Source organism: Apodemus sylvaticus, chromosome 4, assembly GCF_947179515.1.
Source record: "Apodemus sylvaticus chromosome 4, mApoSyl1.1, whole genome shotgun sequence".
NCBI lineage: Eukaryota > Metazoa > Chordata > Mammalia > Rodentia > Muridae > Apodemus > Apodemus sylvaticus.
Genome location: NC_067475.1, coordinates 131396622 through 131421709, shown reverse-complemented (window position 1 = coordinate 131421709; position 25088 = coordinate 131396622).

Below are 25088 nucleotides of genomic sequence, written 5' to 3'. Positions count from 1 at the left end.
TGATTATTTGAAGGAAACTAAAACTGGACTACTTTTATTTTTCTTCAACACTTATTATCAGGGTTATAATACTCTAGATAATAACCATGGCAAACTCAATGCATACATTTGACTTTATTTTCCTTTGTGCAACCTAGAATTGCTACTGAGTCAAGGCAGGTAAGGAACTCTCAACCCTTATTGTTTCAATTAAATGAGTGCTGAAATTACAGGCATGTACCAAAATCACCTGGTCTTCGTTTTTTATAAGGTGAAGACCATAACAGTAGTACTCAGTGAAAAGACAAATGTGGAGTGACACATTCCAAAACAAATTTATTGAGTGAAGTGTGTCAACTTGATAATATTTTAATATTAAGGTTTGGAAGAGTTTTGTACATTATGGATGTTTCAGAAATCCCACGAACTTAATGCTCTTGTTAAGTTCTCAGCATCATTTTGAATGTGTATTTTAACACACAGGCCATATGCAAGTATGTATGCCTTATGTTTAGATGTTTCTATATTGATCACTTGGATAGATCTGGAGTTGATTTATCTCAGTGTTGCTCTAAATCTTGTTCTGATTGTAGCACTGACATTCTATCTGTGTCAGAATCAAAGGCAAATCAAGACTTTCATCACATTGGTGATTCATGAGAAAGGGACAAAGCCAAGGTTACATGCTTCCTAGAAAACCATATCCACAACACAGAGCATACTCTCTAAGATTTCTTAAGAGAAGAAATACCTTAAAACAGGGGAGAGCACATCAAGAACCTGGATTTAATTCTAATTTTGTGTTTGTAGTTCTGGCCCAGAATCACTGTTGTTTGAAAAGGTCTAAGAATATTGTTGTGAGAAAGGAATTATTCTTACTGCTTGTGAGAAATGCACACACACACACACACACACACACACACTTAACACACACAAATAAGATAAATGTCTTGTGATTGCAGTTATCTTAAAGACACTGAATTGTTCTGTGAATGTGTTTTGGTGACCCTATATGTAGCATATAGGAGAAAGTTTACTTCTATTGCTTTTTTCATATGCCTCTATGGAGAAATATGTTTTGTCTTATCCAGCTCTTTGATTGTATACTTTCCTCTTGTGACTCTTCTTATTCCTCAGATTATGAATTATCTGATATGCTGAGAAAGTTGTCTATTGCATACAACTTCCTCCTGCCTCATTATTAGGACACATTCTTCCAGGTCCATGTCCCTAACTTGAGTACTAAAAATCTATTGTGTGTCCAGAAGGACTCATGTGTTTTCTATAGCATACAGCATCAACGTGATTATTATCAAGGAGAACAGCAATGGGAAGAAGCACAGGCTATTCCACTTCACTGATTCCAAGAAAATGTGTCCTCATACTAGGAATGGAAATGGATTCTATAAATGTGGCCGTCATCATGAGAGAAAAATAATTTTGGACAGAGAAGTACTTGACATGGCTAATAGAATTACGTATACAGTGTTAGCCTAACATTATATGAAAATAGATATATGAGCAGTGGGAAATATTTAAATTGATTAGTATAAAGCTAGACAAATACCATAAGTTTTTTATGGTGTACAAATTTTATTGATATCAAGAATCAAACAGGCAGGTCTTAATACATTCAAAGTAGAACACAAGAAAAGTCTACCATACAAAGTGCTCTGATGGGTCTAAATAAAATGATAAATTGAAAATCTTTTCCTTGATTTTAGAGTCCTCTGCTTACACATCCTTACTTTATCATAATACCCATGTAAGTCTCCTAATGCTTAGGGTGTACAGTCTACATTTTCTAGAAGAAGCATGAGACATAAAATAGAGCAGTGTATGCTAAATCCCATTGGAAGGGTTGCTCACACTTATTATTAGTAGTTTCAATTCATATTATTTTCTTTCCATAATCTATGAGTATCCACATGGCATTAGAGTGAACCTTCAAAATACCTTCAGTAGGTCAAACTAACAAATTTCCACAGCTTTTCCTGCCTTGCCTTGCCTGGCTTGTTTGTGAAAAACCTAAACTTAGATGCAGAGGGGCAATTCATCTGAAGGACCTGAGACTCAGCTGGAAGACAGAAGCAAAGTGAGTCCTCCACCTTCCTTCAAGTACCATCTCAGTTCCCATTTCAATTGGCATAAAATATCAACACATGTTGTTATTTTCTTGCTTAGGGGAGGGGCACTGCAGAAAACAACTCCAAAATAAAACAGTATTCCCCAGGTCCAGCTTGAGATCTCTGTATTCTGATATCAAGACTACCCTTGATTATAGGGAGAACATTCCATTTGTTCCAGGCAGATAGTCAACATAAGCAGGTATTCCAAGATGCTATATGCACATGTGTGCGCACACACATCTTTTGTCCCATTAGAATGTGATTTCACATAGTTTCATGATCAGAGCAGAAAAAGACCTAAGAACTGCATTTAAACCAGGATATTGCAAGAGACACAGAAAAGTTATATATATGGAACTGAAGAAAGTCTGTTTCAGACTGAAATAGAAGTAACCTTAGTCTCCTAGCTCAGACTCTATTCTCATTCAATTCACACAAAAAGCATATTTTTGTGTGTATCCACACCTGTATCTGGATTTCAAACAGAGCTAATACATTCTGTAGACTTTGAAATTTAAACAATTTTTTCAGATAATTGCAGAATTTCTTTACTTACCCCTTACTCCTACATACCCCCTTAATTCTTTATAAGTTCTCCTCTTAAAAACTGTATGTGTTTGTGTGTCTCTCTGTGTGTATATATGTATGTATATATACATATAAGGATGAATACATGTGAATACAAACACATACATACACAAAAAAATTCATACATCTTATCAGTCTGTAACATATTACTTTTGTTTTCAGGCCTTACAATTTTTTTAGACAAATAGCCAGTATGTTCTACTATGAGAAAGACTGTTTAATTTATATCTTGTTATATGACTCCATTGTTTGCTTTGAATACTTTTTTATTAAGTAGCATACACAAGATATCATTATGGATTGGTTTTTATAAAAACAAGTCTTAGGAGAAAAATATACTTTAATTTCACTGTTCAAGTCCCACTACTGTAACCAGGGTCCAGAGTTTGACAAAAGAGTCATGCATACATTCTCGTGAAGGGGACATAATGCTGATGAGAAAAATTTAACAATGGTTCTTATAAAAGCTCAACCAAAAAAAAAAAAACCTAAGCATGGGAAGAGCTTCACAATGCCAACTGAACACAATAGAAAACTGATTGATGTTAATAAATGTGAGTGTGGCGATGAGAACAGATATTATTACAGAAGCAACTGCCTGTACATAGTTCAAGGAACTTGTTCAATTAGATATCAATTATCATAGGATGGGATGCATCTTAGCCAGCATCACCTTGTGAGAATTCCCACTGGATCATGTCTTAGAGAACACTAGATTATGTCTTAGAGACGTCTCACAGACTAATAACAGTGCAGAGCATAGGGAAGAAGACAGAGACACTACAGAATGCCTAACCCATTACAACAGGGACATTATTCAATTGAAATTTGTTTTTTAAAAGATCCATATTAATTACACTATTCTAGGTAATTATCACATCTCCTCATTAGATGCAAAGGAAATACTTCATAAGAAAGAAAGACATTATATGACGTCATGTTTCCATAGGGGTTCTATGCTCCACTAGGACCAAGTGTGCATTGTCCAGACAGTTAATAAGAGAGGAAAACTCTTTGGAAAAGAGCTGAGTTCCATTTGTCATGTCAGAAAATGGCCCACAGCAATTAGGTAGGCCTCGCATGGTTCATTTCTGGCTTTCCTAAGTAAAATCTGATAAAAAAAAAAAAGAGTGTTTCTCGATATTTCAATCTTAACATTAGGGTGGGATGTGTACAAGAAAAGATTGAGGCCCCAAACCAGTTCATGGTCCTCTTGTCAGTGCCAGACCTTGCACTGTACATGTGCACACCATTGGTCTGCTTCTCAGGAGGAAATAGTGCTTCGTGCTGCATGATGAGTGACGAGTATTTCCCTTTCTTCCTCTCAGGACATCCTGTGCCACTTAAGGGAAAAGGCACCACAACACAGGGCATATCATCCTTTCTCCCTATGGTAAATTTTGCAAAACACTAAAGGAAAGGTTGGATTCTGAGGAAGAGGTGGGTATAATAAAATCAATCAATGTATGTAGTGGCATGGATCCTAAAGGCAGGAAAAATTCTTGCATCATCCACTCTCAGGATTCCTTTGAGACTACATGAGTAGTTTTCTTCATCATGGATTCCCTTGAGTGATAGTAGATAAGAATGAGAGACTCTCAAAAGATGAAAGGATTGTCTGCTACTAAGAACAGAAGGGATAGGGACTCAGACAAAAATCAAGTCAGAGTGAGCAGTAATGTAAATAAGTATCTTTCATTTGAATTTTTCATGTGGCCATGTTGAGGGTCACTTTATACATGCATAGGTGTGTCACCTGGTACGCATGCCTATTCAGATTCTTTTGTTCTCTGAAAGAGGACTATCCCAATATTAACTTGGAATGTCATGCCTGAGAAAGATACTCATAGAAGAAAAAGTAAGAGGGCACCATTCACCAAAATGCTTTTGTGAACAGAAGTGTGACTCAATTGTGAGGATTATCTAATTCCAAGAAACCTTGAGGTTTCAATTTTGGAAAACCAATGCGGCAATAAAGTATATTTGAAAGCTAAAAAAGAAAAAAGTTCAATGTCTTCTTCATTCTTTTCAGTTGTAGCTACGCATCCATAATTGCCACGGCTCTGGTTTACCTTCAAAGACATATTTGTGCTTCAGCTGTTTGGATCTGTAATAATAGAAGCTTCTCCTTATTCCACACAGGATATGTTATCCATAATTGCACGAAGGGTCCAAAATTCTTATCAAATGTTGAGATTCATACCAGGCAAATCACACTGGTCCCTGAGTGATAAGATTTCAATGAACAACAGATTAACTGGAATGAAGAGTCGGTGCTCACAGTAACTTCTGTTTTAAAGGTGAGGAAGTATTTTGCATCACCAACATTCAGCCATCCCTCTAAGAAATGCATATGTGCTTTCTGTCCTTGAGATTGCCTGATGATGACAGTTTTCTTGAACTATGAACACATGACCTCTAGATAAGAGGCATGGTAAGTAAAAGTCTGACAAGGTCAAAGATTCATCACAAAGACATGTGGACACTTTCTGTTGGAAGTTAACTTTCTCATACATCAGTTGGACTTTGTTTTGGCATTACAAATGCTCCCATTGACTTCACCTCTGTAATGAAACCATGTGAAATAATAGCAGAACAATTAATAATAGTGATAAAAGTGTGATTTACAAAATAAATGTCTTATATCATACTTAACAACAACAACAACAAAACTATTCCTGCTAAGTAACAACACTACAAAATAGCTGGTCTATCAAAGACTTAAAAGAAGTTACAAGAAAGTTGGATGGTGCCCTTTGTTCAATCGATACATGAAATTGTTTTCTTTCCCTACTAAAAAATAAAGCAGCACTTTTGTCTTTGCCAGATATTGCCATAATAACCTCATGTCAAATACTGAAGAATTAGCCTAACCTACTTCTAAATAGTCTACCACACTTAACTATTGAGCATCAGCTAACTCTAGAGCAAATATCATTGTTTTAATTTTATTTGGGCCATGATCTGAGATTGCTTCTCAGTAGACTGTGGAGCTATGGTCCTAGACATCAAGAGAAAAGATAATGCTCTGAGAGTAGGCATGGTTAATAACACTAGGCAAAGTTACTGAATGATCCTTCTTGGCCCTCAAGCTTGCCCATTGAGCTGGCTCTCATTGCCAAAAACGTGGGACCACATCACAGGGACGAAAGTGAAGATCAGTAACTGAAAGTGGCTTTGTGTACTCAGAGCAATTTAAAGGCACAGTAATACCTGGGAATTTTCCATTTTTCTGATTTGCTATCCTTTGTACCATATGAAAGTTAATTGTGGTATTTCATGTACAAAGCTTGTTCTTCAAACAAGCTGCTGTTTACAATTAATTTAAATAGTGGAATATTTATTCATTTTAAGGAATGAATATGAAACTGTGAGATGTTCTCACATGTAATACAGGGTGCTTAAGTAAGAAATTCACTACTAATCCAGATTGGGCTGTATGCCCAGGTGTACATGTATATTACCTCTTTACTCTCTGTGAACTGAAAGTACAAATTCATCCAATCATAGAATCAGAATGAGGTATTTTCTGTCCCTGCCATTTTTTATTGGTTGTTTATTTTCAAGAAGAGCACTTTGGTTTTTGTTTGTTTTGTTGGTTTTAAGTAGTTACTGCTTATTTTTTCTTCTTATACTATTACTAATATTATTACCTATTTAATTTATTTATTTATTTATTTATTTATTTATTTATTTATTTATTTATGCAGTCATTTATTTATTCATTTTACATCTTGAATGCCTCACCCTATCTCTTCTCCCTTCACAGAATCTCTTCCCTTCTCCTCTGAGTGGGTTAGGGTCCCCATGGGTTATCCTTGCACACTGGCACATTAACTCTCTTCAGGATTAGCAAATCTCCTACTCAGGCAGTTGGGTGGGGGTTTCCACAGATAGTCAACAGCTTTAGGGATAGACCCTGTTGCACATGCTGGGGGACCCACATGGAGTCCAAGCTGCACATTTGCTACATATATGCCATATGTCACGATGCAGCTTCTGTATGATGGTCAGTCCTTCATAGCTCCCAATGGTCCAGGTTAGTTGAGTCTGTTTGTCTTCTTGTTGAGTCCCTATCTCCACCAGGATCCTGAATTCTTTCCTCAACTCTTCCATAGGAGTCCCTGGTTCCATCCAATGTTTGTTGTGGGTCTCTTTATCTGTTTAGTCAGCTGCTGGGTGAAGCCTTTCAGAGAGCAGTTATGATAGGCTGTCTGGATGGCCCACAGAGAAGCTGGCCTCCTTTGAGACAGACAGAGCTTCAGGTTGTGATGTGAAGTAGAGATCTCTGATTGTAGGTAGCAGTGTGGACTGAAAGCCAGGAAAGGCAATTAGAACAGTCAGTAGGGCTATTTCATTGATATTGCAGCCAGAATGCTGCATCTCTGATTCTAGTCCTAGGTAAGAACACATAGGTTCCTGCCTGTAGTTTGTACTTTTGTGCCAAGATTCTGGTTTGTGACAGGCTGGGAATCTCTTAAGGAAGTAGGGTCTCAACCAGTGGTTCTCAGCCTTCCATGTGACACTAACATAGTTCATCATGCTGTGGTCACACCTAACCACAACATCATTTTGCAGTTATTTCATAACTGGAATATTGCTACTGTTATGAATTATAATGCATACTGTGCGGAATACATGACATGCAGGATGTGTGAGTACCCCAAAAGGATTGTGACACAGAAGTTGGGAATCACTGGTCTAAACTCCTTATTTTTAACCAAAAAATTTTCTCAAATGCTTTCTACAATGTACATTGGCCATTAATTTTCTTGTGTTTTTAAATTATAAATGGATTTTATTGGAAATATACAAGGAAGCTTGCTTTCTTCAGATTTATATGAAAATTGGCTTAGCGTCCTTGATGAAGAATCTCTGCTTGGAAAAATTTCTGCTATACAAAGGTAATGATACAGTAAACACTTGAAGAACTGCAGAGAGTTAGAAGCGATGCATTTTGAGTATACATAGGTTTGCATTTACAGGATTGTAAGTTGAAATGGTGTCCCAAGCCAAGAGGTTTCCTTTGCTCAGACATGTATAGCCACTTTATAAACAGGTGCATTTCTCAAGCAAGAATGTTGTACCATTTCTCTAATCCCACCACTTGAGGGTCTTTTACATTATAACTCTCATGGTGTGGACGACAGCCAATGCTATACAGTTGTGTGCTGGTCAGACTAGAATATTGGTGTGAGACAAATTAAGAGAAGTATGTACGTATAATACTTGTGGTTTATTTACATTGTAATATAATTACCATGGTATTGTGAATATTGCATATGTTAAACATATATCATGGAATTCATGTTATACAACCTGTATCTCAATTGCTTTACACCTATCATTTCAGGCCATTACTTATATTCTTAAAACTGTGATACAGCTCTTATTTTTTCATGTGTGATTATTAATGTTGATCATTAATAGAATTTTATTGAGAACTATCTCTGTCAAAGGATTCTGGACACAACACAGAGGGAGTACTCAATGCCATTCTTTTCTTTCTATGCTTAAATAACTGTTGTGGGCAAAGTAACAATATTACTGGGCTGTTCTATTTCTTAGGCATGGTTCCTATGAGGTAAAAAAGAAAAAGCTCACTGAATATAAACATTTGTCTTCTGCTTCTCAACTACATGAATGACTTCACTAGCTACAAACTCCTGACATCAGAACTGCTGTATGATGATATCCCAAGCCCTCAAATAATGAGCTATTTTCCTAATGAAAATAATTTTCTACAGTATCTTTTCACATAAATAGAAATATAATTAGTTTTTTTTTTTTTAAAAAAAAGTGTTGCTACACTGTTCTACAGTGCTACAGTGTTTCTGAACTCAGGTAGTAAAGATTGTTGGTATATGGTTCAATCTTGTAGCATGGCTTTTTAAATATAATTGTTTCTAAGTGAACTTTGTAAAAATGATTTCATATCCAAGATAAAATACATAAATTATGGATCAAGGGAAGAAAGGTGAGAAATACAGCAGGAGCAAGTCTGATTGTGTTGTACTACTAAATAGTAGACTCTTAGCCATGGGAGTGTTTTATGGTGAGAATCTGGAAGAATTTAGTCAGATAAATTCTTAACTTTTATTTATTGACAAGTACTTAAAATGCCATTTTGATTGTCGTTTGGAAGAAATAGGTGCCTGAGAAACTGAAGTGGAGGAGAATACTGAAAATGCCATTTTCAAATGGCAGAATCTATGTAGAATCATTACTCAGATACCTTGGAGACTTAGCAATAACATAATTTATTATATGTTATATAATAACATAATTTATTATAGCTATATAATAGATGATAATATGTAATACGTGAGTGAGACTATTTGTAGAAAAATACAGTTAAATATAAAACTGAAGTTGTTTCTTGTAATAATCTCTTCTGCTTTGTTTAAGAGGAAGGAAGAAGGGAACATTGAAGTAGAATAACTTGCACCTTTTTCAGTTATGAAGAAGTTTCCATTGAGGAAAGTTATGTTGATATTTTTCTCTGCTAAATGAATATTAAATTTCATCACTTGACAAATATTCTCATTAAGACACTTTTAAATTGAACAAGCAATTCCCAGGACTTTTCTACTTCATTGTGGTAACACCACCATGACTTCCTGCCTGTGGACCTTATTTCTGGAAACCCCTTGTTAAAAAGTGCCTTTGCTTTCTTTTCTTTTACTGTTGATGTCTTTTTTGTTGTCTACCTTCTTTCTTTACAAAATGTATGTTCTTTGTTGATTCTCTGTGAATTTCTCATCATGCAACCCAGTATGATAACTCATTTTCCAGTCTGTCCATATCTATGGGAGGAAGGGGTTGTATGGTTGGGACTTAGAGGAGGGCACTGCCATCAGTGTATGATGTAAATAAAGTAATGAAAAGTATCAATGCATATGGCTATTCGTAAAACTAAGAAATACAGAATACAAAAGATTGAGGTACATAAGACTGTACCTATAATAATTCAAACATTCTATTTTATAAAACTATTCTATTTTATATAAGTAGGAATTAATGCTAAAATATTAGAAAATATATTATATAACATACAGTATAATTTTATCATTATTCACTAATGATTATTCATAAAATATGTGATATAGTGAAATATATATATATATATATATATATATATATATATATATATATTTGTAAGCAATGTGCTTTTACATGACTAGCAGTGCATTTTGAGTGAATATGAACCACTATTAAGCACAATGATCACATGCTCCAAAGTACAGCTACAATAGAAAACAAAGAAACAAAAACCACACGAGGTAATCAGGAGTTTTTTCAACTTCACTGGAGTTTTCACGCACTACCACTATGCATGCAGCATATTGTTGGCTAAAACATCAATATCTAAAATCAATATTTAGAAGGAAAGAAGGAAAAAAGGAGAGAATGAAAGAAAAAAATATATGATTAAATTCCTTCAAACTACATTAACAATCTCCCTTCCCAATCCTTCCTGAAACAGACTAATGCATCTCCAACTCCAGAAGAATGCAATCCTAGGGTGTCCTTTAAAGACAGTGACCTTTCTGAGATACTCCCAATTCCTAGTTCACAATTAGGGCTTTGTTCACAAAGGGAAAAAATCAGACCTCCTTACCTTTTTTGAGAGGTCACTCCCAGATAATGAATTCATGCACGTAGGATCCAATAGCACATAAGGGGCTATAAGGACAGATAAGCTGTAGGTGATTCCTGGTAGAGGTTGTATTTTTAATAGCACCCTGATGAGCTGTTTTAGCAGGAGGTAGTTTGCTTGTGGCATCTTCATTAGAATACTATACACAGAAAAAGGAGAATTTTACTACTGATTGTCTGACAAGTAATTTTACTTACAAAATGCTGAATACAAAGGAATTAGGGTAAATGTTTTGTACACCAGCTCATAGTATAATTAGGATTCAAAAGCAGTAGGAATATACAGCAAAAATATTGTCTAAACTATTTTCTGGAAATCAATTCTCGCTGTAGTATTATGGGAAAAATTAAACATTATATATGAATTTCTCTGTACTACATATATACCTGCTACCCACAGAACCGAGGAGAAATTGCCAGGTTCCCTGGAAATAGAATGAATGAAGCTTGTTGAAGGTCATGTGTGTTCTGTATATGGAAACATAGTGTTGTTAAACAGTGAATCCTGTAATATCTAGATTTATATTAGTCAATTTAATTATCTCCCATTGTGTATATATATATATATCTTCATATGATTTGGAGGCAAACACTATATAAGTAATTCTAATAGCCATGTCAAGCAATTCTGTGTCAAAAAATTACTTTTCGTTCATGATGACAGCCTCGTTTATAGAGTCCATTTCAATTCCCAGTATAAGGACAGAGTTTCTTGGAATCAGTGAAGTGGAATGGCCTCTGCTTCCTCTCATTCTGTTTTCCTTAACAATGGTCAGGTTGATGCTGTATGCTATAGAGAACACATGAGTCTGTCAGGACACAAAAGACTTTTTAATACTCTAGTTAGGGACATGGACCTGCAAGAATGTAGTCTATCAATGAGACAGGTAGAAGTTGTATGCAATAGACAACTTTTCTCAGCAATCAGATAATTTATAATCTGAGGGTAAATAAGAGTCACCAGAGGAAAGTATACAATCAAAAAGCTGGATGAGAAAAAACAAGTTTCTCCATGGTGGCATATGAACAACCACAGTTGGAGTAAACTCTCTCCTATCTGCTACACCTAGGGAGGGCACCAACGCACATTCAATGAACAATTCAGTGTCTAAGGAAACTGCAGTCTCAAGGCTTTTTTTCTTGTGTGTGTGAATATTTCTCACAGGCAGTTAAGAATAATTCCTTTCTCACAAAATTATTTTTAGATTGTTCCAACAAACAGTGACTCTGGGCCAGAACAACAAATACAAAAGTAGAATTAAATCCAGGTGGTGGAGGTGTTCTCCCCTGTTTTCAGGTATTTCTTCTCTAAAGAAATCTTAGAGAGTATGTGCTCTGTTGTGGATATGGTTTTCTAGGAAGTATGCAACCTTGGCTTTGTCCCTTTCTCATGAATGACCAATGTGATGAAAATCTTCATTTGCCTTTGCTTCTGACACAGATAGAATGTCAGTGCTACAGTCAGAGAAAGATTTACAGCAACATAGAGATAAAAGGACTCCAGATCCATTCAAGTGATCAATATAGAAACATCTACACATAAGGGACACATACTTGCATATGGCCTGTGTATGGAAATACACATTCAAATTGCTGCTAAGAAAGTAACAAGAGCATTAAGTTCTTGGGATTTCTGAAACATTCATAATGTACAAAACCCTTCCAAACTTTAATTTTAAAATATCATCAAGTTGACACATTTCACTCAATAAACTTATTTTGGAATGTGCCACTTCACATTTGTCTTTTCACTGAATACTACTGCTATTGTGTCCATCTTATAAAAAAAACAAACCAAAAAGGCCAGACAATTTTGGTACATGCCTATAATTTCAGCACAGTAAGGATTGAAAGTTCCTTACCTTCCTTCACATAGCAACTCTCTGTTTTATAAATGAAAATAAAGTCAAATATGTGCATTGAGTTTGACCTGGTTTTGTATCAAAATCCTGAAAATATGTATAGAAGAAAAATAAAAGTAGTCCAGTTTTAGTTTCCTTCAAATAATCAAGAATATCACCACATATTTTTTTCATGATACATGAAAAAAATTTGAATAACTATGTTCTCTGATCTCTAAAAATGATAGTTATTGACACTTGTCTGAAGGTCACTTAATGCATTAGAACTTAACCTTTTTGCTAGCTTTTAAAAGATCACCTTTGCAAGCACAATTGATGATCTTACAATTTTAAAACTTATCAAAGTGCTCCTGGTCATTTCATTATTATTATTTATTTGGTTATAATTTATTTAGAGAGAAACAAAAAAAGGCAATAGAAGGAATGGCAGTCAGGAATTCTCCAATAAACTGAATATGATCTCTCATTCAGTAGGGGAATTGCTGGTCATAGGGAACTGCATATTTTACATGGACTCTGAGATATGGCTACATTTACAATTTTCATTACAAAGCAGGATCTACTTAATGTCCCTTCCCCCTCCAGCACTGAGCTGTGCTTTTCAGTCTCTGTGCTCAGCCTGTGTGACATTCCTGGATGCCAGTCCCTGCTCTCAGCCTGTGGTATTCCTGGCCTTTGTTCTCTAGAGAACAACACAGGCCACTGCTCACAGCACCTGGAAGCCACACAGAAGTAAATCTGCTAGACTTGAAGTATGAGGATCTTAGCAGGCAACCTGCTGAGACTGGAGCCAGCCAGCTCTTGGACTTCACCTGAAGCCTGGGAGGAGGGTTCTTCCTAAGCTACATATTGACTACTATTTATTAAAGTTTTGGTCATGATTGGCAAAGGTCGTCCTGACTCAGTTCTCTTTCACCTCCCCCATATATCCCCAGGATTCTCTTTCAGGTCTTGGTCTCATCTGTCTCTGCAAGCAGCAACAACTTAGTTTTGAAAAGACAGAATATTTTTTAATGTTGCTGAATTTCTTACTGCTTAAGAGAAATCTTACACACACAAAAGAAAAAGGTCTTATGACCACAGGTTCCTTAAAGACGCTGAATTTTTTCTTTGAAAGTTTTCTCATTTTAACTTACTTTTATTTCTTTATTAGATATATTCTTTATTTACATTTCAAATGCTGTCTCCCCACCCAATAAGCTCCCAACCCATTCTCCCTCCCCCTGGTAACCAATCCACCCACTCCTGTTTCCCTGTCCTGGCATTCTCCTATACTAGGGCATTGAGCTTTCTCAGGACCAAGGGCCTCTCCTCCCTTTGATATCCAACAAGGCCATCCTCTGCTATATATGCAGCCTGAGCCATGGGTTCCCTCCATGTGTACTCTTTGGTTAATGGTTTAGTTCCGGGGATCTCTGTGGATATTGGGTGGTTCATATCGTTGTTCCTCCTATGGGGCTGCAAACCCCTTCAGCTCCTTGGGTCCTTTCTCTAGCTCCTCCATTGGGAACTGTGTGCTCAGTTCAATGGTTGGCTGAGAGTCTCCCCCTCTGTATTTGTCATACACTGGCAGAGCCTCTCAGGAGATAGCTGTATCTGGATCTTGTCAGCAAGCACTTGGTGGCATCCACAATAGTGTCTGGGTTTGATAAGTGTGTATGGGATGGATCCCCAGGTGGTGCAGTCTCTGGATGTTCTTTCCCTCAGTCTCCTCCACACTTTGTCTCTATATCTCCTCCTGTGAGTATTTTGTTCTGCTTCTAAGAAGGACCAGAGTATCCAGACATTGTTCTTTCTTCTTTTGCTTCATTTGGTCTATGAATTCTATCTTGTGTTTTCCAAGAGTTTGGGCTAATATCTACTCTCAGTGAGTGCATACCACGTGTATTCTTTTGTGATTGAGTTACCTCACTCAAGATGATATTTTCAAGTTCTATCCACCTAAGAATGTCATGAATTCATTGTTTTTAACAGCTGAGTAGTATTCCATTATGTATATATACCACATTTTCTATATCCTTTCCTCTGTTGAGGGACTCTAGGTTCTTTCCAGCTTTTGGCTATTATAAATAAGGCTGCTATGAACATAGTGGAGCATGTGTCCTTATTACATATTGGAGAAACCTCTAGGTATATGCCGAGGAGTGGTATAGCATGGTCCTCCTCCGGTAGAACTAATCCCAATTTTCTTGTGACAGCAGTTTCTTTAAAACACTGAATTTTTCTTTGAAGATGTTTTCATTTTAATTTTAGACTTGTTTCTGTTTGTAACTATTTTGATCTGATGTATATCTTTGTACCGTATTGAGCCTGATATCTGAGAACAAATTTGATCCCCCTCAAACTGTAGGAATGGATGGCTATGAGCTATCATGTGGGTGTTCGAAATCATTGAAAATTTTTTTTGCTAGTGGGATTTTTTGTAATGATGAACAAATGGTATTTTTCAGTTATTTTCTTCAGAAAAAATATATCCAGAGTCTTGTTTTATTACTCTTTTTAGGAAAATAATGTTTTTCAAGTGGAAAACACAGAAGTTTCTGTTATTTTATGTCAAAATCCAGACTCTTTTATAATGAGGTTATCATGTACTAGAAGGCTATAATAAAATTATTAATTATTAATTTAATGAATAAAATACTGTTTATTTTAGTGTGTATTCATTTTTAATTCTAAATAATTAAAACATTGAGAATTCAGGGTTAGACCACTGAACATATGTAGTCCTTCCATAGATTTCCCTGGTTCTTACCTTGGAGTGCTCTTGGAGCTTCTGCATTGCCAGGACGGAACCACAGTTAGTAATCTTCACTGTTCTGAAAGTCAAAAAGAACCAACCGTCACAAATAATCTGACAGTAAAGTCTTGAAGTATCTAGTGGTTTTCTTTATTTATAATTTCCAGCTCTCTAGCATGGAAATTATAAGGACCAGTATTAATGACATGTCTTCTGACCACAGATTGGAGTCATCAGGAGACCTCCTTGATTTCAGGAGAAACCCGAGGGAACCTTGGTCTATTGATCCACTGTAGAATAAGAAATTGCATTCAACCATCAACACTAACCAAGACCAATATTATTACAAAATGATTCACATAGTTCTCACCAGTCTGTCAGTGGAATATTGAACGTTGATTTGGCATGAGCACACAACCTAGTACCTAGAGAGTCATATACTCACAGTGATAATGATGACTTAATAAAGGACATTTGAAAGATATGGTTATTTCAGCAACAGTGAGAAAAATAGATGAAAACAGAGAGACTTTGAGGGTACATATAACCATTAGCTTTCATTTAGCGATAGCCAGTCTGTGGAGAGGATGACAATGTGTCTAACCTGGAAAACGGAGAAACACCCCCACCCCTCCACACACATACACACCCTACCCGAGAGAGAGAGAGAGAGAGAGAGAGAGAGAGAGAGAGAGAGAGAGAGAGAGAGAATTTTGCACATTTAAATTAGAAAGACCAAATATAGGGATATGTATGCAGAGAGAAATAACATAGAAAAAAAAAAGAAATATATAGGCACATTAATTAAAGTTTAAAAAAAACCCACCAGAACTTGTACACTTATACCTTCACACACATGAAATGAAAATAAAAAGGAATAGGAGAGGAAAGGAATCATATACTATAAAGGAAGTATAATAAAATTTTAATGAAGAGACAGAAAGAAAGAAAGTGAAAGAAAGACAATAAATAAAGAAAAGAAAAGATCTTATTGCCTCTAAGATTGGCAAATTTTAAATAAATTGTGTGCATATAACCAATTCTCCTCACTTCATTATACTGCATCTTTACTGTCTAGTATTAGTAAAAGTATAGCTCAATGCTATTGGTCTATGAGTTTCATTTCTATGGACATGAAATTCAAGACAAAAGTCCTTCTCAAGACTATTATTATATTTTAGATGCCTTTTATCCCAAAACGAGAAGACTATAAAATGTGATTTGTAAATTTATCATGATTAAGTTTCATCTGTATTATTTATATGCATACACATTTTCACATATGTGATCTCAAAAACAAAATTCAATTTTAATCCCAAGTTACTTGAAAATAACTTACAGGCATTCTTATCATTGATAGTAACTTCTCAATTATATCATTCACTGTATCGATGTTTGTTGCTGTTTGAAAATAACTTACAGGCATTCTTATCATTGATAGTAACTTCTCAATTATATCATTCACTGTATCGGTGTTTGTTGCTGTTACACAAAAAGGCTGTGAAAAGTACAGAGAAGAATGGTATAAAATAATTTTGAAGCTCATGATTATAATATTGGTTATTGTCTAATCATTACTTATAATCTACAGTCTGTAATGGCAACTCTAATATAGAATAAACATCTTGTTTTCTTCCCTTGAGATAACTCTGGAAGACTGTCTGTCTATCATATTTATCACCAAATTAACTATGGGGGTACTTGGTATACAAACATAACTGTCACAGGTTGTGTATGATAACAGAAGACTGAGTAGCCATGGCTACAGGAGCTCAGCATCCTGATTTTTCTTTCATTATGGCAGCAGACAGGTAGGGAGGGTGGTTGAAATAGAGCACAACTATTTGCTTCCTCCCGATCTAGACTTCCATCTTTTGACACTCTTACCTTCATGCACAGCATGTGCACAGTTTTAGGTAAATAAGGATTAATAGCAGCAGATATAAAATAAGAAAACAAGACAAAAACAAAATAAAATTTAAAAAGCAAAATAAACAAAAGATGAGTGAGTACTCTCTCCATACAATGCTCCATATAATATAAGCACTGTGAGTGTTTATGAAACAAACCCTTAAATAAGAAACACTTGCTATCCAGAAAGATCCTTGAACCAAGACCAAAGGAAACCACTCAATAAGCCATCTCTTTCAGAGGGTTTTTATGTATTGTCTCCTAAACATACCTTATTACCCTGAAATAGTTGTGTAATAATTATTTAATAGATATGCATGTAACTCAGTGATAAAATTACTATGTATTATACGTGAGGTTATGAGTTTTATCCTAAGCACTATACACACATGACCACACATGCGCACGCGCACGCGTGCGCACACACACACACACACACACTCACACATACATGATAAGTTAATAGAAGTTATTTCTAAACAGAAGTTACATGAAAAGATAATCCTATGGAGAGAACATTCAAATAAATATGAGGATAAAGAACTATGATTATTACCTGGCCTTCCAAAGCAGGTGTGAGGATGCACAGAAACTTACTGAAAGAGAAGGGGACAGAGGTAAGAGATAAAATGGTACCAGAACATGTGCATGTGGAGAAGAAATTAATTCTTGATAATATTTCACTCTGTTTAAGCATAGTTTATACTTATCTAATATAATAACAATTATTTTTGATTATAGAGAAATATTTTAAAACAAATAATAATTGAACAATGTATAAGTTAGTATATAAGAAATAAGAACTCGGGAGGAATACTGTTTGTTTCTAATAATAATACTTGGCTTGGAAATATATGCTGTTGCAACTAGCTGACATAGTTTTCAGTCATTTAAAAAGTAGTTCTTCTGTTTTATTGCTTTGCCATGTGGTTCAATCTTGTTCATAGTGCTTTCTATATATTCCTTATAAAATACACATGTGTGCATGCCATTCATATTTATGTATTCTATATATGTAAACCTCATTATCTCTCCCGTCTACCTTCTTCTTAAGTCTCCATCTTCCATTACTTCTATAAACTGCCTGTCTCTCTGCTACTCATGAACTTGAAATGTCAGTTTTGATTTGTATTTATATACCCTGTCACAGCTTGGAATGTCCTCAGTGAACATCTGCAGTGATAAATTTTTCTTGATACTCTTCTTAACTTCATTAATGGTTCTGCTCAAATGCAAGAAGAACAAACAATATAGAAAAGTTAATTTTCTAATATCTTATTTTAAGCTAATCATTGTTAATAGTTTATAAGTACCATCTAAGTGTTAAATACAAGACACTTATTATTAAACAACATGTATTATTGGATTAGGCAATATTTAAAAATATTTTAGAAGCAAAGATATGTTCAGGTAATAACACATTGGCCTAGGAAACACAGCCAGTTCTCAGAACTTTTTTTTTGCAAGGTTGTTGTCAAATTGCCTACATCTTCAATGAACTACAATCCAGAAATGGAGGGCACACTTGTGATCCAGATCTTGAGGCTGGAAGACAAAGCCTTCTGACTTGACAGGCCCAGGAACTGCAGCCAACACCTTCAATTAATCCCTAGAGACTGAGGGAAGTAGATCTGAGGTCTCTAGGGACAAATCAAGTTCCCAATCAAGGATTGTTGGTACACACCTTTAATCTGAGTCACACCTTCTGCTGGAGGCCTATATCAGGACATTAGAAGAAGGAAGACTCATTCTTTGCTGCTTACTCTTAGACTGCCTTCAGACCTGTAGATATCTACTTCTTCAGGATTCCAGTTTATACAGAAGACCACGTAAAACAAACTAGCTTCATGAACTGAACAACTAGGAGATTTTTTTTTTTTTGATTTCCTATTCGCAGATGCACATTGTTGGGTAAGTTGTGTCTGCAAATTATATGTTGAATGAGTTAAATCTCATTGATATTTGATATATTCAGTGTGTTACAGTCATCTTGTTGATCAATGATTTTCTGATCTAAAAAGCAACTCTTAATGAATCCATTATTCTTCTCCATGGTTACAACCCTATGTGAGGTAGAGTTTTTCCATCTGTAAGCTAAGGTGTACATGTTTTCCTCTTTCTGAAAATAATTATCTATCCTGCAATAATCTTTCAATCACAGAATATTCTTCTCACTTCTGCCATGGTTCTAACATCCATAACTCAAGCTGACTTACTAAGGAACCATAGACTGATTCTTGCCCAAAGACTGTCACATTCATATTTCTACCATGAACTGTATTCACCCACTCTATTCTCTGCCTACAACCATTTTTGTCAGAAGGGTGGATTATATCTGTGACCCTCAAAACTACACACACACACACACACACACACACACATACACACACACGCGCGCACGCACGTGTGTGTGTGTGTGTATGTGTACATGTATGTACACATATGATAATATTAAAAGTGACATAGCAGGTAATAAGTGACTTTGGAAGAAATCTTATAGGTACTTTGTGATATGAAATGGCTTGTTTTGATGCTTTGACCAGGAATCTGCATGTGAACACTGAAGTTCCTTTTCTCCGATTGGTTGATCAATAAAGTTTCTAGTGGCCAAGGAGCTGGGTGGAACAGGCAGAACTTCCAGTTTTACCACAGGAAGGCTAGAAATTGCAGGGGAGGAGAAAAAGATTCCCCATGGTACAGAGGGTGCAATAGTCACCAGCCATGTGAGATCTAAGGTGTTTTGGCCATTGGCTGCTTCCACAATTGTCCTGGAATAGCAGGAGAGAGATTAGAAACATAATATAGCTGAGGGTAGATTTAGGGCACTGAGCTAGAAGTAAGGTGACTGAGCAAACAAAGTTGAGAGCAGATTCAGAGATGTTGACCTGATGGTGAAAAGAAGGGTAAGAGAGCTGAGGAAGGCTTAGAAGATCCTGGCCCCTGAGCTAAGGCATATCAAAATGAGCTAGTTGTGTGTCTATCATCTGTGGATCCCATGGAACCTTATCCCTTGACCATTAGCCACCAGTGATAGTCTGCTTCACAGACATCCAAATAGTTGAGCATTCTACAAGTAACTATTTTTATCTGTTCAATGAAATGTATATTTTTTATGGAAATTACCTGGGGAGTATTGAAGGTATTGGTCAAATTTAAGTATACTCTGCAGTATTACTGGAAAGAAATCAATTTGTGTATTTTCAAAACCTAAATAATACCAGAAATTATGGGGAAAAGAATGTGGAGGATATGGTTAAGTCTTTGTTTTGTCCACATCTTTCTTAGAAGACAGTGTAGCTCTATCCTGGCCCAAGAATCTTGTGGAGTCCTGATGAAATCCACAGATGAAAGACTAAGGTATATACTTACATGTGAAATGTATGCTGTGGCATGTATAGACAAACTAGGGTCATCATAGAAGTGTAAAACTGGAGTTGGCAACCTGTATAGAATCAGACTAAACTGGATTGTTGTGTTGCAAACATTCTGGTTAATAGGTTTAACCTGTGAATTACAAAGCTTTAAGTGGCCCCACAATTTCTGTAGCTATCCTCCGGTGAATACAAGGTCCAAACTGTAGGTCTTACCGAAAGGTGGTCAAAAAAATTCCGTTGGGCTAAAACAAATCAAGTGTCTCGCAAGTACAGGTTTCATTGATGCTGACTAGGTCCTCATCATCCTTGTCCCACGGGTAATTCAGTGAGATGATACATTTTATCTTAACCTTTTACTTATTCCTAGAAAGAGAATCAAGAATCTCTGCTAGTTTGATACTAATCGTGATAATACAGAAAAAGATTTCCCACATTATGTAATGTGACTGGTAACAGTCAAAATACAAGAATATTATGTAATATTTACTAAAGGATTCACATGCACACTCACACACAAACATACATACCCATGTCTCAATCATATGAAACATTTGTACTTATTTTGTTTCCATCTGAAAACATCTAGTTGTGTGTGTGTGTATATATATGTAGATAGATATAGATGAACCAAAGTTCAGAAGAAATACATAAACCTATCTATGGATTAGAGGAATACCTCTAATTCCAATGTCTGATAACAGATAATATTCCTTGAAAATGAAAATAATGACAATCATTTCTTACAAGACTAATAATGCTTTTTCCATAATATGAATATAAATCTCAAAATAGTTATAAGTGTCACCACACAGCAGAAGTGGAACAAATATATGGTCTTTCAAGAATATCATTTTAGTGTCCTTTACTCTCAAAAATCAAAGTGAATTTCACTTACACCAGTTATACTTACAAGTATTTTTTTTTAATTCAAATGAGTCAGTTACTTAGAGAAGCGAGACAGGAAAGATCCAGATTCCCATGAGCCTCTGCGGTTGCAGGCAGCGGCAGTTGGAGGCGGAGGCCAAGACAGAGGCGGAAGCGGAAGTGGATGCAGAGAAGGGAGGGGGAATATGGAGGAGGTCCCCAGGTGGACCAGACTGGACCGATCTCCATCCCCAGCTCCAGAATGAACCCAATGTCTAATCCACGTGCACTTGCTACAAGACCCTGGACGCACTGCCTCGCTGTTGATTGCTATCTTTCAGAAAAAAGAAAGTGAGTATTTCCAATTGTGGACTAAAGGTGAGTTGAGTTGAAATGACAAGAAGGATGACAGATTGATAGACAGCCTGGACATTCACTTATTTTGAGCCTGCATCAGTCAGACACTAACTACCATTTTCTGTGGCGGGAGTTTACAAATGACTGACAGGGCTGAAAAACAAATTTACCCGATTGGTTGTATCTACAATATATTGAAGAATTCTCTCTAACATTAAATTTTCTCACATTTTTTGAAGTGGATCTTTAGGAATATTATTTACAGATGACCTGAACGTTTATCCCCTAAAGTGAATAAAGTGTATTATTGATGTCTTTCCCCAAATCCATTTACAAACTGATGAGACCATACCTTAAATTATTTACTTGATAATGTCAATACCAACTTCATACCTTCTAGAATAACATGGAGGCTATGATCATTGCCAGTTTAGATTATATGTGATGTGGCTCCAGAAAACATCTCCACAGTCATAAGTTACAGTGCAACCTTGTATACAGCTTCATTTAATCACATCAGTTTTCTCTAGTATGTGCAGAATCACCAAAACAAGACCCAGTGCCTGCAGTTTTCCTTGATTAGTGGAGGGACAGGAGCTGCTTCTCATCTCTTCCTACTAATTTGGAAACTATGAGGTTGAGAGGCTTACATGGGTTGCCTCTTGTGTATAAGGATCATAATCAGGGATTCCTTCCTCTGCAGTTTATATGGAAACAAGCAAGAGGACACCTGCTTCTCATAGTTTAAATATTTTATTTTGAGAACATGTCCACTGCAGAGTCCACGTATCCCACACAGGATAAGTCAGCTTTCACAATGCTCGTATCACTGGTATGTGCTTGCACATCTGCCCCCTTTTCTTTGTTTCTTTCTTTGCAGATGTTTACATTTTTATTGAATATATTCTTCATTTACATTTCAACTGTTATACCTTTTCCCAGTTTCTCCCTCCCTGAAAACCCCCAACTAATCCTCCCACCCTCTGCCTCCAAAAATATGACCCTCCACCCAAACCACTCCAACCTACTCCCCCTTGATTTCCCCATGCTGGGGCATCTACTGAGCCTTCATAGGACCAAGGACTTCTCCCACAGATGCCCATCAAAGCATTCCTCTGTCACTCTTTTGGCTGGAACCATGTGTACCCCTTTATTGATGGCTTAGTCCCTAGATGCCTTGGGGCATCTGGTTGGTCAACATCATCTTTCTTCCCTGTGTAATTCTTTCTTTTTTTTTTATTCAATATAATTTTTTATTTACATTTCAAATGATTTCCCATTTTCGAGCCCCCCACTCCCCGAAAATCCCATAAGCCCCCTTCTCTCCCCCTGTCCTCCCACCCACCCCTTCCCACTTCCCCGTTCTGGTTTTGCCGAATACTGCTTCACTGAGTCTTTCCAGAACAAGGGGCCACTCCTCCTTTCTTCTTGTACCTCATTTGATGTGTGGATTATGTTTTGGGTATTCCAGTTTTCTAGGTTAAGAACCACTTATTAGTGAGTGCATACCATGCTTAACCTTTTGAGTCTGAGTTACCTCACTTAGTATGATGTTCTCTAGCTCCATCCATTTGCCTAAGAATTTCATGAATTCATTGTTTCTAATGGCTGAATAGTACTCCATTGTGTAGATATACCACATTTTTTGCATCCACTCTTCTGTTGAGGGATACCTGGGTTCTTTCCAGCATCTGGCAATTATAAATAGGGCTGCTATGAACATAGTAGAGCATGTATCCTTATTACATGGTGGGGAATCCTCTGGGTATATGCCCAGGAGTGGTATAGCAGGATCTTCTGGAAGTGAGGTGCCCAGTTTTCAGAGGAACCGCCAGACTGATTTCCAGAGTGATTGTACCAATTTGCAACCCCACCAGCAGTGGAGGAGTGTTCCTCTTTCTCCACACCCTCTCCAACACCTGCTGTCTTCTGAATTTTTAATCTTAGCCATTCTGACTGGTGTAAGGTGAAATCTCAGGGTTGTTTTGATTTGCATTTCCCTAATGACTAATGAAGTTGAGCATTTTTTAAGATGCTTCTCCACCATCCGAAGTTCTTCAGGTGAGAATTCTTTGTTTAACTCTGTACCCCATTTTTTAATAGGGTTGTTTGATTTTCTGGAGTCTAACTTCTTGAGTTCTTTATATATATATTGGATATTAGCCCTCTATCTGATGTAGGATTGGTGAAGATCTTTTCCCAATTTGTTGGTTGCCGATTTGTCCTCTTGATGGTGTCCTTTGCCTTACAGAAACTCTGTAATTTTATGAGGTCCCATTTGTCAATTCTTGCTCTTAGAACATACGCTATTGGTGTTCTGTTCAGAAACTTTCTCCCTGTACCGATGTCCTCAAGGGTCTTCCCCAGTTTCTTTTCTATTAGTTTCAGAGTGTCTGGATTTATGTGGAGGTCCTTGATCCATTTGGATTTGAGCTTAGTACAAGGAGACAAGGATGGATCAATTCGCATTCTTCTGCATGCTGCCCTCCAGTTGAACCAGCACCATTTGTTGAAAAGGCTATCTTTTTTCCATTGGATGTTTTCAGCCTCTTTGTCGAGGATCAAGTGGCCATAGGTGTGTGGGTTCATTTCTAGATCTTCAATCCTGTTCCATTGATCCTCCTGCCTGTCACTGTACCAATACCATGCAATTTTTAACACTATTGCTCTGTAGTATTGCTTGAGGTCAGGGATGCTGATTCCCCCAGACTTTCTTTTGTTGCTGAGAATAGTTTTAGCTATCCTGGGTTTTTTGTTATTCCAGATGAATTTGATAATTGCTCTTTCTAACTCTGTGAAGAATTGAGTTGGGATTTTGATGGGTATTGCATTGAATCTGTAGATTACTTTTGGCAAAATGTCCATTTTTTTTCTTTTTTTTTAAATTTTTTTATTCGATATAATTTATTTACATTTCAAATGATTTCCCCTTTTCTAGCCCCCCCACTCCCCGAAAGTCCCATAAGCCCCCTTCTCTTCCCCTGTCCTCCCTCCCACCCCTTCCCACTTCCCCGTTCTGGTTTTGCCAAATACTATTTCACTGAGTCTTTCCAGAACCAGGGGCCACTCCTCCTTTCTTCTTGTATCTCATTTGATGTGTGGATTATGTTTTGGGTATTCCAGTTTTCTAGGTTAAGAACCACTTATTAGTGAGTGCATACCATGATTCACCTTTTGAGTCTGGGTTACCTCACTTAGTATGATGTTCTCTAGCTCCATCCATTTGCCTAAGAATTTCATGCATTCATTGTTTCTAATGGCTGAATAGTACTCTATTGTGTAGATATACCACATTTTTTGCATCCACTCTTCTGTTGAGGGATACCTGGGTTCTTTCCAGCATCTGGCAATTATAAATAGGGCTGCTATGAACATAGTAGAGCATGTATCCTTATTACATGGTGGGGAATGCTCTGGATATATGCCCAGGAGTGGTATAGCAGGATCTTCTGGAAATGAGGTGCCCAGTTTTCGGAGGAACCGCCAGACTGCTTTCCAGAGTGGTTGTACCAATTTGCAACCCCACCAGCAGTGGAGGAGTGTTCCTCTTTCTCCACACCCTCTCCAACACCTGCTGTCTCCTGAATTTTTAATCTTAGCCATTCTGACTGGTGTAAGATGAAATCTT